Genomic DNA, 20,860 nt, shown 5'->3' on the forward strand with positions numbered 1-20,860 from the left:
AAATGTCAACCACCACCAATGTTTTACTCTCAGACAAAGTCCTCCCTTACAATTCAGTGATTTACAAAATCAATTAAATTTGCTTTGCAAACTGGCTCGAACAAATAAATAATCAGTTCAAAAGAACAATTAGTTTGCAAATCAGGCATATTTAATGGCCAGTCTTTATAGTGATGATCAGAGTCTGCAAAATGACGTACTACATCAGAGCTCTTCCTGCCTGTTTCACCATCTATCTCTCAGATCATCTCAGGTGGAGACAGTCACCGGCCCTATTGTGTAGGGAAATGGCAAAGGGAAGGGAGCCAAAGAAAGCTGGACGTAAGCATTTCTGCTTCCCCTACACTACTGCTGATGTGAGAGAGATATCAACGGGCAGGAGACAGCGAGAAAGTGGGAGAGAGAGCTGGAGCGTCTCTTTTCAGGACAGTGGTGGCAGAAAGTGACAGTGTTCCTCTGGGGCTCTAGGGTAATCTTTGCCTTATGTATCATCATGTTCCATCGCAAGAGACATCTGCCAAATGACTCACCGTTTGCAAAACTTACAACGTGTGCAAAAATACCCAAATCGCCTGCATTAGAGCAGTGCGGTATAAAAAGTAACGTTCCCCCAAGAGACTCGGAGAACTAAATCCTGTCAATGGCAGACTATCACACAGAAAGCAAACCAGAGCCATGAGAAAATCTCCAGTCTTTCACATGGAATCAACAGAGTCATCACAACTACAAGATAAGCATCTTCACCACTGCACATTACTGACACCCTCATGCTGGCTGCTCCATCGTGGGAATTTAAAGATAATTCACACACATTTGTTACCCATCCAACAATAAAATGATATGAGGAAGATTGTGCTGCTCAGAGGTAGAACCGACATGTCATTCCAAACTAAGTGGGCTCTTTTTTGATTCAAGTGGATTATCAATCTTTGTTTATTTGATAATAAAGTTGCACAATCATTGGATGGCAGGAAGACCCTGAAGAGGTGGAGATGGAGTTACAGAACTCTTTCCTTAACCTCAGAGAGTGCGAGAAAGAGAGAGAGAGAGAGAGGGGAAAAGGAGAAAAAACAAAGGAATGAAAAGTCAAAGAGCAAGGGAAAAAGGGAGAGTCATACATCTCAGTGAAACAACATGATTCATGAAAATGTCATGCTGACAGGGCTCAAACTGAGAGCCAACAGTTTGCACTCCCAAAATACCTCTTCTGACTAATGCCACTGCAGGATACACACACAAATGCATATACTGTATATAACGCAGGTGTACTTCCAACACACACTTTTGCTGTGACTATTAGAAAGCAGCGACCTTCAAACCTTTAAATAGTACAGACTCGTTCTGAGCAACACTGGTCCACACCTCACCCTGGAATAGACCCGATGTAGTGACAGTTATCACTCACAATAGTGATACATGGCTATTCCGCTTCATATTGATCGGATGGCGTAAAGAAAGCTGGATTGTAAGATGTAAATTTACGACATATTTAAAGACTCAACATTTGTTGTGTCAGTTTAGACGGAGTGGTCACTTGTTCTTTATTTTAACTCAAGTGGATTCTTTCTGTTCATCAGAGAATCCTGCAAAACACTCAACGTTTCTCAAAACAAAATTAAAATAAGAGACAGTTTTATTAAATTATTGTAATATGCAGCATTTAAGCAATTAAGTGAATGAATTCTGGGTATCCAGAAAAGCCAATAAATAAATAAAAAGTAAATAAATAAATGGCTTTTTATGAAAAACCACATAAAACACTCCTCTTAATAAGCACATCTACTGAAAAAAAACTCTTTTGGCAGCATAGGAGAATATTACCGTACATATTTTATAAATGCTGCCATTGAAGACAGTCGGAAAAGGTCAGAGGTGATCCGTGGGACTAAGTTCACATTGAAAAGACCTCTATGACAAAACTCTATTAGGCTGTGTTTAATAAGGAAACAAATAGGCCTTCAACTTGCACTTCATTCAATAATATTCAGATACACCTTGAGTCAATATAAAAAATTACAGATGTCTGAGAAAAGTAATCTAATTTGTCTTTAGAACTGCGCGAACAGGAAAAACTACATCTGAGGGTGAATAAACAAGGCTCATATGCTTCATATCTACACCACCTGTTTCCCCAGAACACATTTACACTGAAAGAGTTGCAGAATCCAGTGTCTTAAGTGTAGTTTGCATGGAGCTTTGCTGTGTTTGCACTGTAGAGCTGAAATATCACGGCCAGAGCTCGTTGTGCATTTGTGAGGCGAGTGATTCAGTTTGCTATAAATATGTCTGCCCTTTACATTCGGCCAGCACGACGGATTAGCAGCTTTCCATCTCCAACACCACGTGCGTACACAAAAAAGTTTGGTCCCTAGCTTGCCTCTGTATTTTTTCCCATCTTATACTCTTGCTGTCAACTAAGGAGTGTGATGGTGTGCTGTATATGTGAAAGATGAATAGTGAGAGAGAAAGATAGTGAGAGAGATGTAGTTAGGGACAGCCTCAAGCACACAGAGCTCCAGTATCACTCTGATTCACTCGTTTCCCTCACCCTCTTTTTGCCTGATGGAAAGAGAGAGAGCGAGCGCTCCGGAGTTGGGGCGCACCAAGAGGCTTTTTAATCTGTTACCGAATGAAAGTGTGCCAGATCACAGAGCGGCTGATGTCACTCGGGAAGCTGTGGTGCTCGCGCTGCACTCTGCTGTCTTATCTATGGCACTGGGGCCACAGAAACCTTTTTGGAGACTGCTGCACATGTGCTCTACTTCTGTTTCAGTGTCTAAAATCATTCCCTTTTCCCTGTTGTGCATTTTATTTTGGCTTATTTCTAATTAGATATAATCTGAAGTGCTGTGTGGAGTGGACAGTAATAAACCTTCACATATAGTAAACTCTAGCAGTGAGCTATACACAAATTTAGCCATAATACCATAATTACACTTCAGTTATTGTTGCAACTGTACTAGTGTCAATAAAGGTGTACTATGAATATATTTGTAGTGAAAATTAACAAAACTGTATTATGAGCAAATAAATAAAATAAATAAAAGCATACTACCATTCAGGTTTTTTTTTTTTTTTTTTTAATCACAAATACAGCAACAACAGTACTATTGTGAAATACAATTACAATAAATAAAACTGTTTTCTATTTCAATATATTTAGAATGTAATTTATTCCTGTGACAGCAAAGCTGAATTTTCAGCAGCAATTACTTCAGCGTCACATTATCCTTCAGAAATTATTCTAATATACTGATTTGATGCTTAAGAAACATTTCTTATTACTATTAGAATTACTTAATCAATGCTTAATATTATTGTGGAAACCTTGATAAATTTTCAGGATTCTTTGATAAATAGAAAGTTTTTTTAAATAGAAATCAAAATAAATATCTTTACGGTCCCTTTTGATCAATCTAGCATGTTCTTGCTGAATAAAGTATTAATTTCTTTAAAAACATATCTTACTGACCCCAAACTTTTGAACTGTAGTGAACACACACACACACACACACACACGCACACACACACACACACACACACACACACACACACACACACACACAGAACAACTGTCGTTCTCAATTGTTTCAAGCTCATTGCAATAGAGAATAGAGAGGCCAATAGAGATGGCTATAGAGAGGCCAAAGTTACATACATAAATATAACTTTTTAAAAATTATAAAATGATGTACACACAAAATGAAGCCTGATAAAAGCAGTTTAATTTCACACTGAGTGGGTCAGCTCATGTGGGCCACCATGTTGAGATCATATGGCTAGCTGAATACTACCAGACACTGTATAAAGCAGACAGTCCACCTAGTCAGTGTAGTAACTATGTGTAGTAACGCACAGACGAAACGCAATAAACGCAGTCATTTTCTCTTGCTTTCAGAGGCAGATGCAGTTACAGTTCTGGGAGGGAATTATAGAACTTATTCAGAGCAGCGCCATGACAGTTATGAAAGTGAGGCTGTGAGGGTTAGACTTACCGTGTTTTCAATGGCATCCGTTTAAAAAAAAAAACTGCATAAAGCACCTAGATCCCTTATACTTTTCCACAGCTCATACTGAATGGGGTTTATTGTCAACTGAAATTTCTCAGAAAGATATTTTTGCAGTGTTTCATCAGCAGAACAATCCCTTTTATTTCCGTTAAAAATATTTCCGATATCCCAAAATGCACATACAAATATGTGGATGGAAACATACAGTAGCTTATGGTATTTTTGAGTTAACTGTGGTTACAAACAATGGCACAAAATTGTGCCATTCTTCATTTCATTAATGGGCAACTTGTGAAGAAACTAGAGAAACTACCTGTAGTTTCCACCACCCTTCAATTTAGTTTGGTTTACATTTAAAAAACCAAAGATGATTACACTAAATTCTCCTGACATTACAACAAAGGGAAATAGAAGTACACTGAAAATTAGCCATGTGTAGACAAGCTCCCTTTGTCACTCTGTACACATACAACTTCTTGAAGCGTCTCGTCACTTGACTTCATCAATCTACACAGCACATGGTGAAGTCACCGCCATCCCTTGGCTCCAGATTCACCCCTGTGCCTATAGCCTTATTCATATTTCAACATGAATCATGCTGGGATGTTGTGCTAGCATGAAAGGGTCATCTGACCCAAGGCTGTTATAAGCAAAAGAATTCAGGTCAGCTAGATGCTAACCGTTCTGGCAGGAGCCATCTATGGTGTACAGCATCAACAATGAAGAAAACACGTGCGCACACACACACACAAAAAAAACCTACAAGTCTTTTATTTATCTTTTATTTACCTTTATCCAGGAGATCTAGCAGCAACTGGCATCCATGTATCAAGGCTGAATTACCTCCTTTAGTTTGGGACAAGCTAATCTAAATCTTTGGCACAAGTGATTGAAACGCTGACTTTCCATTGCAAAGCCCGAAGAGCATCACATGCATGTCGCAGCTCCCAAATGCGATAAGATGAGCGTATTAGCTATTATTGGATGTAAACATTAGTAACCTCAGAACGGACTGGAAAAAAGCATGACTCCCCCACCCTGTTTTTAGCCATCTGTCCATGCACTGCAAGCATATATTTATATGTAAATACACGCGATGCGGGTGCTCTTGTTTCAATGAAAATACTCAAGTTGTGATGTGATCCAAAGACTTGCGGCCAGGAACGAATCAACAGCATGAAGCTGGGCCCTGTCCTCGGCGGCACATAGCAAGAGGGCCAAAGGAAAATATGACACAGCAAGGCACAGCTGGGTCATTTAATGAATTAATGGAGGAATGTCTTTGCACTGCACCGTGATTAAAAATAGGCCTTCAAGATGAAATCAGATGCTGAAGGATCAGGGTAAGAAGGCCGCATTGGTCATATTTTTAGGGGGACAGATGATGAGGAAAGCCAGATTAAGGGACCTCATGAGAACATTTCCTAAGCAGCTGATGGGCTTCTCAAGCCAGACTTCTTATAACTGCACTGGGTCAAGAGCGCAGAGCTGTGGTCCACTTCTCTGATGAGGAACCAGGGGGCTGCTCTAACCTCAAAGCAATCTGCTTCTCTTAAGAAGCTTGATGGTGTAGTTACAGACGTGGAAACGGTGATCAAAACTTGCATAGGCCAGGGGTGTCCGATCCTGCTCCATGCACTCCTAAAAATAAAGGTTCTTTATTGGCATCTATGGTTCAATGAAGAACCTTTAACATCAATGGAAACTTTCCATTCCACAAAAGGTTATTTTAAGTGGTTATTAAAAGAGATTGTTAATAAATTATCTTTTAGGAACTGTTTACTGAAAGGTTCTTTGCAGAGCCCAAAATGGTTCTTCTTTTGCCTACTGTTTTATGAAGACTATGAATTCACCTCTACTGTTTTATGAAGACTATGACATACTACCATTTTCACACACGGTTTTTCACCTGCTATACAGTAGGTATTCGAACAAAGGGCTAGTAACCCTGAAGACTTTAATTAGCTGGTTCAGGTGTTTAGCAGGGTTGGAGCTAAACGAAACCCGCACATGAGCAGGACTAAAAACCACAGTCACAAGAATCCTGTCCCCTCTTCCTCAAAGCCTGATCAAAAAGAAGCTGATGTGGTATATTGATCTAGCTGATAAATAGCTTTTCTTAAACCGTTAGCACTATGCTAAGCTAGTTACCTTAAAAAAAGTAACGTATTCATTAATACACCATTAAGTAGGACATTATTAATCAAACTATACTCCACAGTGATTGATCAAAAAAACAAGCTATAAACTGCATTGGAATAGCAATACCAGTGTTTCTCACATGATTTTTGGAAAATCTGTGGTGGGTGAACCTTGGGCCTTCTAGGGGGGTTCGGGGGCATGCCCCCCTTAAGACAATTTTGTGCATTTTAATGTTAAATTCATGAATCTGGTGCACTTTGAGAGTTCAAAATTAAAAGCTCCAACCCATATTCAGTGTGCAAATTAAACAAAGAAAAATTCAAACTTTTAGTTGTGTCTGTCTACATTACACTACTACATAATAATAGTTATAATATTAATCCCATGACAGTAATAGCCATATGTTGTAAAACAAATGCACTGAAAAATAAAGGACAGTCATTAAAGCGGTAATGTTTGCACTTAGGTTTTATTACGCATTTAGGAGATTATTGCAAGAAGCTGCTTACATTAACCTTACTTTTGAAAAATAAATAAATACAATCATGATTTTTCATGAAAAATTATGTTAGAATTGTAGGCCTAAAATACCTTGGTATCAGCTTGTTTTCATCAATGGTATAATTAATACAATTAGGTTTGTCGTGATTAATGTGTTCATAATCAGTAAAAAAATATATATATTCTAACAAGAATAAACACATATAAACAATTCAATTATTATTGTATTATTAATTATTTTTATATCTTGAAACTACCCAAGCAGCGTTTCGCGCTCAGATGTGATGGCGGAATGAATACATTACCAAAATGTGATTGCAGAATATATTTAAATTATCCATCAAATTGTCATTTTCTCCTTACTGTCTTGTGAGTTAACAATAATGCCTGACCAGTAAATTACTTGGTGAACTAAGAAAACATTTTGGCATTAGGGATTGGAATTAGTTAATGCCTAAAAATGTAAAAGTTTTACCTTTTAAATAGAATTTAGTTTAATTTTAAAATTCGTCGCTGGAGTGAATGGGAACATGATTTATTGAAAATATTTGAAAAAAATATAAGTGCTTCTTCAGTCAATACTTTTTAATGGCTTGTCAACTTTCCATTCCTCCGCTGCGTGATTCTAGTCAGTGCTGGATTCTAGGCACCACCGGATTGTTGTCAGCGCAAAACACATTTTTGAGCACGTGAATGCTGATTCTTGTCAGCGCTGGATTCTAGTCAGTGCTTGAGCGCTGGTCTATGACTGGAAAAATAATAGAGTCGTTGCAAAAGTAACGATACATAGCTTAGGCTACATGTCGCATTAAACTGGAAGAAGAATCACAACAAGCGTATCGGTGAGAACACTCATTTAAACAGCATATACACACACACCCGAACTTGACTGCACATCATATTTTTGACATTCTTGATACTGCTTTCAATCGTAATGCAATAGAAATGAACACAAAAAACCTGCCTAGTGCCTACCAACAACACTGACGGTGGACTTGTGGTCAGGAGTAGAGCAGCCGCGGACAAATGTTTTTTTTTTTTTTGGAGCGCTGCTGACATATTCTTTCACGCGCACCATAGACGCGCGTGCACACAATATGACATCACACTCTGCACATATGTTTTACAACATAATTTAACATATACATAGTCCTAACACTTTTTAAATAGCCCACTTAAAGGAGAACTCCGGTCAATTTTAACATTGAGCTCATTTTTTTGTACATTTGGAGTGCTGTCAGTACAGAGAACAACAACAAAAATCGGTGTTGCCTACACTGTGTTATCCTCTTTTTAAAATTTGCACCCTGTTGACTTCAATGGGGCAAGTTTTAAACCTGCTTTTAGCCTCTTAACATCCTTGATGTGTCATTACAAGTGCACAGGTCATGTGAGTGATTCCTTCGGAGTGAACGCGGGTGAATCTGACTGCAGTAGATGTGAAAGATATGAATAAAAATGATGTTTATTCAGCCAGCGCACATACCTGTATTTACATCCTGTTTTCGGTCAAAGTCCACAGTAGTCGACTGTCGAGTTCACGCGCGTGATCATAGGTACATAGGCGTCACATGACCTGTGCACTTGTAATGACACATCAAGGATGTTAAGAGGCTAAAAGCAGGTTTAAAACTTGCCCCATTGAAGTCAACAGGGTGCAAATTTTAAAAAGAGGATAACACGGTGTAGGCAACACCGATTTTTGTCGTTGTTCTCTGTACTGACAGTACTCCAAATGTACAAAAAAATGAGCTCAATGTTAAAATTGACCGGAGTTCTCCTTTAACCCTCTGGGGACCACAAACGCGCCCGCGCGTTTTGCTCGTTTTTTTTTTTTAGCAATGAAAATAAACACTAAATGCTCTGTTAATTTTGATCTTTCATTTTCGTGTAATACATCAATCGATCCTGTTCAGTTTCTATTTTTTTTCTGTATACTCACAATAAAAATAAAGTGTTTTGCTTTTTGACAAATAAAGAAAAATTAACATGATGCGATTTCTGCCTTCTCTCTGTCAGTAAACTCCCATTTGAAACGCGTTCGAAAATGATCTATAACTCCGCGAAAATTCAGTCAAACAGGCAAACAGACCCACGGGCATAAAGCTTGAGATCGCATCTTTTAAATGAAGTCATTTATATAAAAAACAAATATTCTCAGCTTCTGTAATCTGTATAAAAAGAGAGCGACTCCTGTCGAGCTCATTTCGAGCTAATTCACAGTAATGTGACCACTCCCCGGAGAGCGCGTGCTATTCAAACGCAAATTCTGAGAACTATTTCAGAGCTGTGAAACGCCCACATCAGCTGTAAACAAAGCGCGTCGCGACTCCTCGCGAGTGAGACATTATAGCCTACCTTATGGAGAAAAGATTCCTCAGAACAGTGCTGATGAGGAGCAATATCTCCTGAAATGAGGAGCAGATTCCGCTGAGGAGTGAGGTAGGCTGTTTTCTTTTCTCACGTGTGGAATAACGTTATGGAATAACGTTAGTGTAGGCCTATGTAAACCGCAAAAAGATGAATCGCATTTCTATAATATGACTCGCCTTTCTGTGAGATGAATGAAGGGGACATATTTGTAAAGACTGTTTAGCCTAAATATGAATCGCGCGTCTGTGTGTGAAAGAATAAACTGCTTTGCTATAGCCTACTGAGATGAGTAAAAATCGACTGGAATATGTTGAAATAAAATGTATTTGTATAAGCAACGTATTAAACTGCAAAAAAAATACTATTTTTGTCAAAAATAAATTCATAGACTAAGATGTTAGATGTTCCAATGTTGGCTATATTCAAACTAATGAATACATATGATAAAATGTAGGCCTATAATCTTTTTTTTTTTTTTTTTTTTACAAAGAAAGAGTACACTTGAAATATTGTTGAAATTGTAATTATTGTTGTAATTGTAACATTTTTAATAAAATAGCAAAACATATTTACAAGAGAGATGTAAGCGAAATCTTAAATGGTCAATATAAGTCTTCTTCTAAATACATCTTTTGTCCTTGCATTGTGGCTCAGTCAGTTTCACACCTGAGTGAATGGCTCATTATGCAGAGTGGGTGGGACATTCATAATCTAAGGTGTAAACTACTCCTCCCCCTCGCATATTGGCTTTCCAAGCAAAACCTGTTTTACACCATTTAAATCAATGTATTTTTTTTGTGAACGATAAAGCAAGACTATTTTTACATCATTTTGAAGCTAGAACTCAAAGGGACAACATCCATTAGTCAAAAGTCTTGTGGACACATATTTAATATGTGTTTTGTGGTCTTAATTCAGCAACTTTCATTTAAATTTTTTCCAATAACCAAGCATAAACATTATTCTCTTAAAAATACAAACATCTACATACACGTTGCTCGCATATTATGGTAGCCCTGTTTGTGCTATATAGAGTGAATTTACACCTTTGCCATTAACATGTTTATAAATAACTGAAAAAAGTACAAATGTCAAGGCATGTCAGAACATCTCAAGGACCCCAAAAACAGCTTGGTCCCCAGAGGGTTAAAGTGTTTATTACAAATAAATTACTAAATGCTTAAAATGAATAACAGTAAATGAACAAAAATTTGCTTTATATATTTAAACTCATGAACGCACCCCATTAACACCTGAACGCCCCCCTTTCAAAAATCTTGCTTCCAACGCCCCCCGTTGTTCTCTGAATGCCCCCGTTGAGAACCACTATTGTAAGGCTTTGTTTTTAACCCTCTGAGGTCGACAAACGCGCGGGCGCGTTTTGCTGGATTTTCTCCACATTGTAGCACTATAAACTTAAATTACTCCGTCATTTATGGTCATACAGAAAAAAGAAATATAAAAAAAGAATATGTGATATTTCTACTTTTGTATGTGTCCACTTACAATCAAATCAAAACATTGTGCTTTTGTAAAATAAAGAAAATAAACAGGGTGTGCGTTCTGCCTCTCCGTCGCGGTGAACTTTTTTTTCTTGAGCACGTCTATAAACTGAAACAAAACTCAGCGAATACTTGTCACACATTTATGAGCCATATACCTTTATAAACATTTAAGTGTGTACTTTTAAATGATCGGATTCAAACTGAAAACAAATATTCTCTGTTTAAGTAATTTTAAACCAACAAGATGTCCAGCTTCTCAAACGCTTGCTCATTATTTTTTTAATTTACCACACCCACTCGCGCAAAAGATATTCACATGCAAATCTCCACATGGAACGCGATCGCGCTCATTAGGCCTACCTCAAAAACAAAACACCAAAACACTTTACAAGTCTCTGCTTTTAGACGCGCCTGAGCTTACATTGGATTTACATCAGAAGAAGAAGAACGCGATTTGAAGACAAGAAAGATGTAAGGTAAGAAATTCTTACATATTAGTTTGCTATTGTTGCATAAATTTCACATTGCAGTTGAACTGTTGCTAGATATATGGTGAATATTATAATATTTAGACCCGTGTTTACTGTTACTGTGTTTGTGGATATCTGCTCAAACGTAGATATGTATATGGTAACCATAATGTTTTATATTTGAGCGCGATCGCGCTTGAATGTATCATATTTTGCAGCGCAATCGCATTTGAATGTATCATATTTTGCAGCGCGATCGCGTTTGAATGTATCATATTTTGCAGCGCGATCGCGTTTGAAAAGCAAACGGCTTCATGTTTTTACTGTTATCTCAGTCATTTCATATCATCATAACGAATGGAAACATTTGAAGTAACATGATAATCAATATAATTTTCTCTAGCTTAGTTGTTACTGAAATCTTTTGGAAGATTTATACTGCTACAGGTTATTGTTATTTTATCCAGCACTGCACATAGCTTATGCCTACAAGGCACAACAAACCTGGTGTTCATTATATTATATATTGTTGGAAACATTTGTGTGTGTGTGTGTGTGTGTGTATTCTGTGAATTTTAAAAGGCAATTTTAACCAGAAAAATCTAAAATATATTCCCAAAATCGTGCAGGCCTTTCTCTTGATATCAGTATGTTCACTTTTTTTTTTCAGGGCCCAGATGCCACTGAGGACTTCAGTGAACATGAACATGGTAAAGTGAAAATCAAACACCTTGGAAATGAAAGGTATGTACAATGTTTTTAGGAATGGCACAAAGGTCTCTGTCTTTGGATCATTGTTTTCAATAAGTGCTTTTTTGGCATTTGTTGTGTGTATCTTTGGACTATGTTGTGTTGTAAATAAATCCAAACAATTTAAAAGCCATTCTTTTTTAAATTCCTCATTTACAGTATTGTGCAAGGTTGCCCAGAATGACAGGGCCTGATAGCTCCTAATAGGGCCGTTAGGGGAGGGTCTTTGTCTTTCTCAGGTGTGAAAACAATACATATTAATGACCTCCGCATAAAGCTTTTTCACACAAAACACGTCGTAAAAATTTTAAATCAATATATTGTCTTATCTGAATGAGCAGTCAGGGTGATTTTCACATAGTTTTAGAGCAAATATTCTAGGCTACGTGATACAATTTTCAAAAGTCTTGTGAAGAAATAATCAGTATGGGTTTCATGGCCTTATTTCAGTGAGAATTTTTTTTTGTATTTTCACAAACCATGCATAAATGTCATTATCTCAAAACTACAAACTTTTATATACATGCTGCTGATATATTATCGTAGCAGAGTTTGTGCTGAATACAGTGTAATTAGACTTTAGCCATGAAAATGTCACAAGTAACAGAAATAACCAGAAATGTCAGAGCATGTCAGAACACCTCCAGGGCCCAGAAAACAGCTCAGACCTCAGAGGGTTAAAACAGGGACATTAGTTTGGCTGTAATGCTCAGTCACTTGTAAAATAGTAAAACCAACATGCAAAAAAGAATCGTGATAAAATCATGAATCGTGATATACTTTTGCCATATCGCCCACCTCTACGACCTGGCTTAGTGCAATTATCAAACGATTTAATTAAATATTTGCATTGTGTGTACTGCGTTCTGTCTTCTGTGAGCAGTTCATTTTCCAGTGTTTTCAGTGTCTCAGCAATAATTGCTGCTCCACACAAACTCCATCTCTGCATCAACTCTGAGTTTGGGTCACTTATAACGTGCATTAACGTGCATATTATTTTATGTTTTGTTACCCCCAAAATGTTAGGTGCAACTGTCCGAACAAATGAATAGACTAAGAAAATTATTTAAAATGGTGTCTTAATAATAAAAAAATAAATACTATAGCATTATTTTAGGTATGAAACCTTTCATATAAACTAATTTCATAAATATCAGTAGTTTAAAAGCTGTTGAGATAATTGAAAAACTTTGGTCCAGCAATTTGTATATTTTATTCTCAAATGTCAGGGTGGCACAACTGCAAACATGGCTCTTTCATTATGAATTGACAAGGTAATAACAGTAAACATGACACTGCATCATTCAGAGAACCCCAACTGATCCTTGTGGCAGAGTGAAAAGTTTTGTAGATCTCTTTCAAATACTGGAAAAAAACTGCTGATTTCAAGTATAGGTGGTAGGTACACTTTCCATATCATGTGGTACAACTACAGTATATATACATACAACTATCTGGTTGTAGCGCCTGACATAAAAACAATCAAAAAAAGAATGGTTTTGGGGCATAAGGAGAGTTACCGTTTCTAAGTAGGTTGCAAGAACACCAAATGTGACCATTATGCGACAAGGTCAACAAAACCTAAAAGATGCATACCTCAGTCCACAGCACCTGTGAAATGGATCCGTTTCGCCTCATCCCCTATAAAGCTCAGATGAAGCTCCCTGGACTTCGACTAGCTTCGTCATACAGATGACACACTGTCACTCTGGGATTACATGGAGATAAAACACTGCTCTCTCAAATCTCTGGGGTCCTCCCTCAATTTTCACAAGTACTCTTTGCAGGAAGAGCAAAATAGTGAATCACTTCAATGCAGCTACAAAAGAAACGTGATGAAACCGCAAAAACAACCTGGACAAAGGTGCGGAGGCAGATAGGACAGGCACTGGGTAGGAAACAGGCTTCCAAGATTTGAGCTCATGGCTTCAAAGGACACGCAGTGCAGCACAGAAAGAACACAGCAGGACCAATCTGAGGCTAGAACAAAAAGAGCCGCACTCCTACAGTGCCAATTCATTTCTCCTTATGAAACTGTTTAAGTTGGAGGGCTTTTCTTCTGGGAGGCTCTCAGCCAGAAGAGCTTGGCGCTATATTAATTTCATCCCTTTACCTTTTGCAACCCGGAGACCTCTGACCTGCCTTACCTGTATAAATAGAAAGAACTAATTTACTAGCGAGAAAGCGCTAAGGGGCAAACATGTCCTGGGTAATGAAGTGTTCAGCTTGTGCATGATTAACCAGCTGGTGGGGGTGGGGCAGAAACCACAGGCCATGAAATAAGGGGTAAAATTGATTAGCAATTTTCATTTACACAGCTAAACAAAAGGTGTTTTGCATATCACCCTGGTTAGTTTACGCTGAAAATACCATGCGTGAAGCTAAGCTAACGGACCTAACTTTTTTAGGTGATACTCCTGAACACACACACACACAAAACAAGAGCTATTTTAAAAGAGGTGTTCATGCAGGCACACTGTACCAGGTGCAATGCTTTCTGTTTGTGGTCCAGTTCTAAATCTAGACTGGTGAACAACATGCACAGAATGTTAAAGACACAATATCATTTGATCCTATTGTTGGAATGGCAATTGTGCACCACATTCAAAGTGGTCTCTTGCTGCTATTTTGGTAATCATTGAGATGCCCACACATCTCTCTGGGTCTATGCATTGACAGGTAATATTCATGAAAACATATCATTTGATTAAATGTTGATTCACATTGAATTTAGGCTACTTTACTTGCCACAACAAAACAAAATCAGATTGCATTGGGAATTATTAATCTTAAACTTTACAAGAATATTACAGGTTGGGTAACATTTGGGGTGATTAAGACAATTCAAAAAGCACCATGATTTTCCATGATTCATTTTCCATGATTTTTACTGTTGCACTTTATATATATAATAGAGTTTGCATTTACAAAAATCAATTTCTAACCAAAGCATTTCTAGAAAAAAAATAATAATACTCCACAATCCACTGGAAATACCCAATTAAAAATCCCCTGATACAGTATTTCCAGGATTCCATGAATGTGGTACCTATGCATCTTAATTAACATGTTTCTGTGTGCGAAAGAATTTGTATTGGTGCTTTTATGAAAATATGAGCTTAAACATTTATGCTAAATGGTTTGCATTAAATTCCTTGGACTGCCCATACACTTCCATTTTAAGCACATACGTCCTTAAGAATTCGCCAATCAGACGTAATTCATCTTGAACACAAAACATTACTTTTAAAGCATTTTAAATTACTTTCAATTAATCTGACAAACAGACACACATAATAAATAACAAGTAAAATTAAAGCAGCACCAGAATTACACTCATGCAGCAGTTCTAGTTTTCCTTCATTTTAACAAGTGTGTGTGTGTTTGCCTTAGGCACTGTCATCATCTCATCCACTGCAACGATTTTATATTCAAATATTCACTTTATCGCTGTTAACTCCCAAACAGACAATGAATCTCCTCTACTGAATATATTCATGTTATGAGTACTGCAACTGCAATGTGATATAAAAAATCATAAAATAAAGAGCATAAAAAGTATTTTTGGTTAAGTCCACACGCAAGTCCATGACATAACCAGAATCAGAATCATATCAGAATAGTGTGTCATACAGACCAAAATACAATTATTATATTTAACATACATATCAGATGCCTACAGTATTACTCAGTATGTACACTACACCCTTTAAATGTTTGGGGTCAGTATGATTTTATTAATACTTTTATTCAGCAAGGATGCATTAAATTGATCAAAAGTAATTGTAAATACTTTTACATTGTTACAAAAAAAAAGAACTCGACCCCAGTTTACTCGTTCTTTCATAAAGCCTAGTCCCGAAACAGCTTCCTCTTATTCAGCTTTCCCATATAAATGCTGTATATTATGCTAGAGAAACTAAAGTTGGCTCTGCACATGAAAAAGTAGGACCGTGCAGCACCTGACAGATAGTAAATGCAGCAGAAAAAAAACTTCTCTCCAATACACTGTACACAACTCCAAATTTAATTTTCTGCAAGATTACACACAATAATTACTAGCTTTATAAACCCCATAACTAATGGCTTCCAATTAGAGGATCTATAGGTATTGATCTGTCGAGAATTTGAGAGTAGCTTTAACACAAAGCTCTTAGTCTTAAAGAAAACACTGGAGCCATCCACCAAGGATGAGGAGAGAGGATATGGAAAGGGGCTGACTGGACTGATGGGTCTTTTTTTACAAGTAACGTTAAGATTGCAGATGCCAAAAGCAACAACGCAATTAATTCATCTCATTTCACCGTTGTTTAGATCGCTTGAGACTCCTTATGAATGCTGGAGTATTCCTCCACGGCCTTCAGATTTATGGCATCCATCTACCACATTGTTTAGCTTGCTTGTTAATTATTCAAAAGGTGAAGGATACTTCAGAGTGTGGCCTCCACTAATAAACCATAGAAGATTAATTTCCTCTAGGAAGCCACATTTCAAACTGGCCTCTCACAAGGCTGAAAGTTAAAAACACCATCACACCTTAGCCGCACAACAAACTCTGAGTTAAAAATGCCATGATAATGCCATGATAATCTAGAGGCAAAAATGTCTTAAATCATCAAACTGAAACATAAATAAATAATAATAAAAAATAAATAAAAAAAAGATCACCACAGTATATCTGCACATCTCACACATTAAAAAAAATACTATTATTATTATTATTATTATTATTACTACAGCTAAAAAATGCACCATAGTATATTTACACATCTCACACAATTAAAAAAACTAACAATAATAATTGACTCCATATACTCAGTAACTTGGACAGGAATATCTCGGCCACAGCGTTTATGGTAGTGGGTGCAAGGTAATCCACATTTCTTAATTCAGTGTGTTAATCCCCAGGATTAACAATCTAAATACCTCTTTTCAAGATAATGAATTGACGCATATGCGAACGAGTAACCGCATGTTATGTGGATCCCCAGCTTCACAGGAAATCAAAAGACCTCAGTGTTCAGAAATTAATGCATAGGCTACTCTTGCAACTCCAGAGTCAAATCCTGCTGAACTAAAGCGACATGCTGTGTACCATGCCCCAGAATACATTGGGAAGAGGGTGATCTTGTAAACTTGACGGATACATTATGACATTGGAATACTAATCAGAAGATCATCTTTGCTCAAAGTCTACAGGATTTCAGAGGCCTTTTGCACTGAAAAGCAAACCGAGGATTAGCAGTAAATAGATCTTTTACAGGAACAGAGATAATCAGTATATAAACTCAAGTCTTGAATCCACATCAAAATAATTGTATATATGAGATATATATATATATATATATATATATATATATATATATAGTTAATTACCATTCAAAAGTTTGAAAGGCATCTCTTATGCTAACCAAGGTTGCATTTATTTGATAAAAAATACAGTAAAAACGGTAATATTGTAAAATATATATTTTTTTTAAACTTTTTTTATTACAATTATCTGTCTATTTTAAAATATTTCTTCCTGTGGTAGCAAAGCTGAATTTTCAGTTCCAATCTTCAGTGTCAAATGATCCTATTTCTAATTCTAATATGCCTATTTAGTGCTCAAAAAACAACTCTCTACAATGCGAGTAAATCGCATATACGACCACATTTCAGGAGAGGTGACTAAAAATTTTCTTTAATTAGCCGATGGCTAGTAAATTGTACAATTACAGTCACCTGTAATTGAGTTAGAGGCAAAAAATAAGTTTAGCACAGATATCATTTCATTGCCTGCTAGGGGTATAACGGTTCTCGGTAAAAAAAAGTCGAACTGTACCATTCTCCACCCATGGTTCGGCACGCACATGCACCATGGTTCATCTCAAATCGGTTGACGCATACACATCTATAATATGGTTTGTTGAAAATAACAACATGTAAAACAGACAGAGTTAAGCTAATGTACGTTTCTGTCGATGGATACACATTTTGGCTTCCCCTAAACTTTGTTCAATTCGAGTGCCGTATGTATGTTTAAACTAAACTCATTTAAGCCTTGCCATTTTAAACATTCAAGCACAAAAAGACACGAAAGAGAACTTGCGCTCGCACTGTGAGAAGATTTGTGAGTGTACTCATCCAAAGCGCGTACACAAAGAATTGCGCTTGAATGGACAAATTCACACAAAAAATTGTCAACATGCCCGTCTTGCCTAGCAAACATAGTCAGTTATGTCTTAAGTGAACGTAAATAGTTGAGAAAGACAACGCATGTGTATCAGTATCAGTGTACTGGATCTGTGCATTATGTCTTAAAGTGACAGCTGCCTAATATTCTGTATGTCTGTGTTTTTAATGTTAATCAAGCAACGAAAGACAAGGAAATCACTCACTATTCTTGACTAAATAGCTTTTGTAACTTTAATTATGATTAATCTAAGTTCAACAGTTAAGATTATGCAATATTTTTTGCAGTACTTGGTGACTGACGTCTGTCTAACTCTGCATAGCATGAAACATGCTGATGACGTGTGATGTCTGTGTGAGCAGGGTGCACGGAGGTATGAAAATACGGTGACAGGCAGGTAGGAAATCGTACCATGCAATGATTGGACAAACATTGTATGGACCTACGTCTTCCAGAGATGAGATATATACATATAAATACATTTAGACCACGTAACTTAGTGATTGCTATCAGTCCAAAATGTTATATTTATTTTGACATTTGTTAAAGAATACATTTAACTGTGTTATTAAATAATTTGATTAATAAAGATTATTTTGAGCATTAGATGATGGCCAAGGTAAAATAAATGTAAAAATAGGAGAAATGTGCAACAAAAAAAAAAATAACTGCAATATCGACGCATAACCGATACGGTACCGATATACTGTGGATCACAAGCAAATGCCTGTACATCTGCACAACGACACTTTTTTATTCACTGCCGTCTATTTTTGATGTTCACAAGTAGAACCACTAGACAATATAGAGAAATGACAAGACAGCGGATCAGTAGTTTTTATTGCAAACATGCGGCAGAGCTGTGGCAGGCATCACTGATGTGTGTATTAATAGACGATCCACATTCAGAAAGCTTCGGGTATCAATTAGGGAGTGATGCATACACAGCAAACAGTGTGCGAGTATATCCCTCCAAAAAAATTAAAAATCATCCAAGCCTGTCTGGTTGTACAACGTAAGTACTAACATGATCAGAAAAGCCTCTTTAGCTGGTGTCAAATTTTCAGTATTGCAAGTATGTGGGAATTATTGACTGGCTGACCTGGATTGGCTAGCAGAGCAGGCACAGAGCTACGATGAAATCCCTCATGCTCTACATAAATACAGTGGGATTGTAACAAGCGTACATTTGCGTGTTTTGTATTGTGTCTTCAAAATCACTGCCATGATGTGAAAGATGCATAATCTTAAGCGATACTTCCATTGTGTACAAATGAAATCAAGGCCTACGAGCAGGTAGTCCTTACACGAGAACGCAACCCACTGTCTTCTGTCCTATTATAACACAAAATAAAACAACTAAATCATTACAGACTACAATGTTGTGACAGTATGCTTCAGTTCGCAGAGAAACAGAGATTACCCGGCTTTGTACTACAACTGAGCGTAAGCTTCACAGAACAAAGTTTGGCAGGCTTTTTCGGAGACATAAGGCATTTTATGTTTCACCTAATCCCCTGTCAAAAGCATTAAGCATTTAAAGAACCAAGCGCCACATATCCAGAACCACCGTGGCTCAGTCAAGCCTGGCGGGTCAACACAGAGCAGCAGGTCTCCCATGCACCCCTCTGTCCCTCCCCGTCAGAGGTGTGCCTTACTTACGCTGGATCCTGGCTTCCCTCAAAGAGTTCTCTGGTGCAGTTTTTCAAGGACAAGGACGTCCGCCCGCCGGCTGCCTCTCGCTTTTCCTCCCCTTTCCCAGTGCAGCGACCACAAACACACACAAAAAAAGCCTGCTTGCTTTCCCTCAGCTAGCCTGAATCAGGGGCTGTGTGTTTCTCTCAAAATCATTAAGCAGGACCCTAGCTTGGCAAGTGGGGGTTAGAAAGAGGAGGGAGGAAAGAGAGAGAGCGAGAGGAGGAGAGAGAGAGAGAGAGAGAGAGAGAGAGGGAGAGAGGGAGAGAGAGAGAGAAAAGAGGCTGCTGGGCAAGCTGACCGGCTCGTTCCCTCTTGCTTGTGTACTAGTACACAGCGCCGGCTGATCTCCTATTGCAAGCCGGCAGAAAAGAGCCGCTTTACTGAAAAGCAGAAGCATCACGTTTCAAGGAAGTGGGAGCCTGGATCTCCGGACTAGGGAGCTAACTGTCACCAGCCTCTGGGATCTGTGGTCCCTGATGTATGCCTGTCTCATGTGAAAAATGTTGATTGTTCAACCTCCCCAAAAACCAGACTTCCATAAACAAACAAACAAACAGCTATTTCAAGAGGGTTCACATTTCTGGGAATCCTCTCCAGCTTTCCTGCTCATCTCACAACGCAGGATTTGAGCGGAGACTTTAACTCTCGAATAAACAGCAGCTGACTATGTTTGAGCAATATTTGCATGTATTGCTACGTAATATGCAATACTGCATTTACAACATGAGCTGTTAGAGAAAAATCATTGCTCTAAATAGACATTAAAAGGGTTACTTCTGTCATCATTTACTCACCCTCATGTTGTTGCAAACCTGTATGACTATCTTTCTTGTGCAGAACACAAAAGCAGACGTTCTGATGCATGTTCACGCTGCTCTTTTCCATACAGCGATATCATACAGTAAGCAGGGGCCAAGCTACAAAATGGACACAAAAATCATTATATTACTCACTAAAACTCTTTTGCCATAGAGCTCAAAATTCGGCATATTATCTTGTTACTGATAAATGAAAAACAATTCTGTTTAGTATACTTTCAAAACTGGTGCAGTGCATCCTAACATGGCAAGTTTGATAATTTCACTCTGTTTCTCAGATGACTGTATGGCATCAGAATACTTGGATAGCATATACTGTATAATAGTAGTCAGAAGACTCATGATTATATGGAAAAGAAAACTGAAGAAAAGTCACACATGCTATGAATGACTTGAGGGCAAGTTTGTTTCGTTTCTT

General features: G+C 37.6%; 1 protein-coding gene across 1 annotated transcript in view; it reads right to left on the reverse strand.

Annotated features, from left to right (window-relative positions):
• esrrga (estrogen-related receptor gamma a) overlaps positions 1-19,718 on the reverse strand; it is a 176,879-nt gene extending 157,161 nt beyond the window's left edge. Inside the window, exon 1 of the mRNA XM_084096787.1 lies at positions 19,589-19,718. The gene's annotated coding sequence lies outside the window, so the exon portion shown is untranslated. The remainder of the gene's footprint in view (positions 1-19,588) is intronic.
• Between the last annotated feature and the right edge of the window lie 1,142 nt (positions 19,719-20,860).

The sequence above is a fragment of the Abramis brama genome (assembly GCF_963993115.1).
Source record: "Abramis brama genome assembly, chromosome: 21".
Taxonomy (NCBI): Eukaryota; Metazoa; Chordata; class Actinopteri; order Cypriniformes; family Leuciscidae; genus Abramis; species Abramis brama.